The sequence below is a fragment of the Schistocerca gregaria genome, chromosome 1 (genome assembly GCF_023897955.1).
Source record: "Schistocerca gregaria isolate iqSchGreg1 chromosome 1, iqSchGreg1.2, whole genome shotgun sequence".
NCBI lineage: Eukaryota > Metazoa > Arthropoda > Insecta > Orthoptera > Acrididae > Schistocerca > Schistocerca gregaria.
The window spans coordinates 112160973-112165849 of record NC_064920.1 but is presented as its reverse complement, the minus strand read 5'-3'; the positions used below and the strand labels follow the sequence as shown (position 1 = coordinate 112165849).

The following is a 4877-nucleotide window of genomic DNA, read 5'->3' as shown; positions in this document are numbered from 1 at the left end:
TCACTCTCAACCTCCAAGGCGAATTTGATTTTGGGGTGAATTCCATGCAACAGAGTGTGAAACACTGTATTGTTCTTCGCTGTGTGGACATACAACAAATGTATCGTCCACATAGCGGAGCCAACAAGAAGGCTTCAAAGGAGCATTGTGAACAACAGGCATTAAGCAATGTTCCATAAAAATATCAGCTGCAACTGAAACTTCCTGGCAGATTAAAACTGTGTGCCCGACCGAGACTCGAACTCGGGACCTTTGCCTTTCGCGGGCAAGCGCTCTACCAACTGAGCTACCGAAGCACGACTCACGCTCGGTACTCACAGCTTTACTTCTGCCAGTATCCGTCTCCTACCTTCCAAACTTTACAGAAGCTCTCCTGCGAAACTTGCAGAACTAGCACTCCTGAAAGAAAGGATATTGCGGAGACATGGCTTTGCCTTCCGCGGGCAAGCGCTCTACCAGGCTGCGGCTAAGTTCCCGAATTCGAGTCTCGGTCCGACACACAGTTCTAATCTGCCAGGAAGTTTCATATCAGCGCACACTCCGCTGCAGAGTGAAAATCTCATTCTGGATCAGCTGCAACTGTTGCTGTGGGGTCACCCATTTCAAGTCTTACTACTTTGTTTCGTCTTGCGAAGGTGCAGGCCGAAGATGTTCAAAAAGATTTCGGCATTGCAGCCCGTCGTCGTTAGCTTCCATCCACGATACTTCGACTGGACAACTGCCAGCCATCCTCAAAACAAAGATGTTTCGACGGCACTTAACGATTTCTTCAACAGGTATTCTCTTCGGTGTAGTTAGAAAATTCAGACCTTTGTCCAGGACGGAAATAGCTGCTTCAACGATTACTTCCGACCAGAGATTCACCACTAACCGTTTCAGATAAACAATAGCGTCTCCCTTGTGCACTTTGACAGCTAGCTTCTCGAACTTCTCTTTTTGTTTCATAGCGCTGAAATCTGAAAACCTTGTTGAATGATCAAACGTTATTCTGTCCGCTACATCGCAGTCCTGGGGTGAGAAAGTTGTCGCCAGTGAAAAACGCATATAAATTACAACGGAGATAACACATTTTTTGAAGGACATCATCTTCACTCCAGTGACTGCAATAGTGTAATAAAAACTTACTTGATAATGGCCTAAGGCCGAAATTGTTGTTACCGAAAAATGCAGAATTTTTAAAAAAATAATTTTACAGATTCATTAGGTATGTCGACGTTGTGCTGATTATACAGGACATTTTAACTGTGGAACCATGTTACTGATATGTTATGGCTTTAGGCCATGTAAACGTAATGTAAGCTGACACATTTGTATGTCGTCTTTTCTTCACTGCTAGCAGCAGCACAATACGCCGCTCTGCACCCTAGAGGAAACTTATCAAACAGAATCAGCAGATATGGGAACAATAAAAGCACGCGAAAAAATGTTGTTAAAAACTGAAATGTGGAGAAAAAAATACGAAGAAAATATAAAAACAAACGGTCGGTGATGCTGATTTAAAAAATACGGTGGCAGTCTGGTTTCTGTCTGTTTACTATGTGTTTTAATGTGCCTGTTTGCATGAGATAAAAATAAAAACCTAGCAATAGTATGGTGGCTGTTCACAACACTGACAGGGGACGCACAACACTGAACACTCATTCTAAAAACAGCACTAGATAGCTAACACAGCGGCAGATGGGGGTTGGAGGAGGACCTGGACCGATGGGGGGGGGGGGGAAGGGGGAGGATAGGAAAGGAAAAAGGAGCCCATGGAGGCAGGGGACATAGAAAAAGCGGTGCCTGGGTGGACACGAGAAGTGGGAAAGGCATGTGGAGGGAAGAGCAAAAGGACTTGGGGGAGAGAAGGGAGTTAGGAGGTAGGTGGGGAAAAAATCAGGATGGAAGGGGGGAAGAGGGAGCCTGGGAGAAGGACAGAGGAAGGGAGGGAATGGGAGGTGAGAATCAGAGTGAATAGGAGGGATAAATGGAGGGAGAGAGGGCGTCATCTGGGAGGGGGAGATGATGGAAGCCACCTTCGGAGAAGAGATGAAGGATTTACAGGTGGAGGGTAGGTGGGAGACTATGGTGAAAGCGCAGCAGAGGGTGGGGGTTGGAGAGGAGAGGAGAGGAGCAACCAGGGGATGAGAGGGGTCAAGTCAGTGGGAGGTGTAGAGAACATGGATATGTTCGAGGAAAAGGAGCAGATGGGGGAAAGGAATCAGGTTGTACACAATCTGTTCCCCATGTGGTTCCTCTACAAGGAACGCAAGGTGGAGTGCATGGCGCTCGAGGATCTGGAGAGACTTAAAGAATTGGGGGGGGGGGGTGGTGGTATCCAGGCAGGAGTGGTATAACAGAGGATGAGACATATTAAGGATTTGTAGGTGTGGAGGATGGTAGAGCAGTTCAAACCCAATACCTGGCCAGAGAAGAGTTTAAGGAATCAGAGGCAGTTGTGGACTTTGCTTCTCCCCCGCCCTCACCTACCTTGGCCACACCATTAACCGCCACCTCACCTGGATCCCTCCTCTCCACTCTATCTAATCCAGACAGGATGGGTGCAGATGGTATGGGAAAAATCAAGGAGCCAGAAGGAGAGAGTGATACAACCTACGATGATTGCCTGGGTCTTGGAAGGATTGATTTTCAGGAGCCACTGGTTACACTAAGCGGCAAAATGGTCAAGGTGATTCTGGAGAAGGCGTTCGGACCATGGAAGCGTAGGAGTGAGGGCAAGGAAGGTGGTTGGGGGTGAAGGCGGCGGCATGTCCGCTGTGCATAGAAGGTAAAGAAGAGGGAACTCAACCTTGGGGCACACCGACGGAGGGGTGGAAAGTGTAGGAATCTGATCGCCTCCTTCCTTTCTCACCGCCCTTCCTATGTCACCATCAGTAATACAGACGAATGTAGTTAATATAAAGGGCGAAGGTTTGGAGCTTGAAGAGGAGACTGGAATGTCATATACGGTAGTAGGTGCGCTCAAGGGAGGGGGAGGGGAATAGTTGTTCGTAGAGGTGGTGAGTGAGGTGAAGATCATTGGCAGAGAAGGATGGTCGAAAGCCGCATTGGGTAGAGGGAAGAAGGCAGTGCTGGTGAAGGTGTCGCTGGATGCGTCATGTGAGGATAAATTCCAGGACCTTGCTGAAGACTGAGGTAAGGCTGATGGGGCGGCAGGACGAGACAGCAGAAGGCGGTTTGTCAGGTTTAAGGAACATCAGGATCCAGGAGATTTTTCACAGGTCGGGGTAGAACCCAGTGGACAAGACCACATTATAGAGTCTGGCCAGGGTGGAGAGGAAGGGGGCGAGATCTTCACGGAGGTGACAGTAGGTAATATGGTCGAAACTGGGAGTGGTGTCGAGTTTTCTGCATAGTATAGCTATGATATCTTGAGTGGTGGTTTGGCTGTTCAGTTCAGTGTGTAGAATTTTGTCCAAGTACTGGAACCCAGGATCGAGTGTAGGGGCAGAGGTGTCCGATTACACTCTACCATCCCTGATGACCCCAGTTAGTTCAATCGCGGACATCAGGAAACAGAGACAACCTTAGTAAGGACAACCATATTGCTTCCTATCTATCTGATATCAGGAAAGGGCTGATCTACATCTACATACATACTCCGCAATGCACCATACGGTGCGTGGCGGAGGGTACCTCGTACTACAAATAGCATCTTCTCTCCCTGTTCCACTCCCAAACAGAACAAGGGAAAAATGACAACCTATATGCCTATGTACCAGCCCTAATCTCTCTTATAAGTTGGCGGCAGTAAAATTGTACTGCAAAGATATTTCGTGGAGATACCACAGACAGTCTCAAATGCTGGTTCTCTAAATTTCCTCAGTAGCGATTCACGAAAAGAACGCCTCCTTTCCTCTAGAGACTCCCACCCGAGTTAGTGAAGCATTTCCATAACACTCGCATTATGATCAAACCTACCAGTAATAAATCTAGCAGCCCGCCTCTGAATTGCTTCTTTGTTCTAAGACCTGATAGAGATCCCAGACGCTGGAGCAGTACTCAAGAACAGGTCGTGTTAGTGTTTTATAAGCGGTCTCCTTTACAGATGAGCGACTGTAGGAGGATACACGTGGTTCAACGATGACACCTTCCCGTATACCACAGCATCATCAGCAAACAGCCCTGTCGTCATCATGAAGGAGAGGGTAGTAGGGGGGTCGCGTTTATACCTGGTAAGGTGGCAGAAGCCTCACCAGTACTAGAACGAATTAATAGACTTACACCCACCTTAATGCTACCCTGCCTGTCACCAGTCCTGGCATATCTTGACTGCGAGCAAGTTTCGTATTTGTCGTTGGACTCGCTACAATGCCATCAGCAACTCCTAGTCCCGCATGGGAAAGAATGCACGGTAGAGACAGTGGGATTCACGGAAGACGACAGTCTGTGAGGGTAAGATGGGGCAGTGCGGGTGGATGGCGACGGTTGGGATGTGTGCCTCCACGGCCTCAGACAAGGTCTGCCGGCGAAGGGTGGCGGCATGGGTAACATAATGGGGGTGGTGGTAGACGAGGGGGTGGCTATTGATCTGGGTAGAGACGGTATCCCAATAGGTATTCCAGTTGGCTGGAGAATAGTCATCGACATAGTTTGGGGGGAGGGTCGATGCGAGGGTTGGGGTGGGGGACGACGACGACGACGACGACGACGACGACGACGACGACGACGACGACGACGACCGTCGTCTGATACAGTGAGAAGGACAGGAAGGTGGTCACTGCCAATAGGGTCGAGGACATCCACCATGATGTGGTCAAAGAGGTTGGAGGAGCTCAACACATCGGGAGTGGTATTGGATTCGGGGCGGGTGTGTTGTGGAAGGGGAAGGAGGTCACTCTGGAGAGTGGTGAGGAACCGATGCCACCACTGTAGCT

General features: G+C 49.0%; 1 non-coding gene across 1 annotated transcript; it reads right to left on the bottom strand.

The window, feature by feature from the left end:
• Positions 1-222: 222 nt before the first annotated feature.
• Positions 223-297, bottom strand: Trnas-cga (transfer RNA serine (anticodon CGA)). The gene has a single exon. It is a non-coding gene; the product is annotated as a tRNA-Ser (tRNA).
• Between the last annotated feature and the right edge of the window lie 4580 nt (positions 298-4877).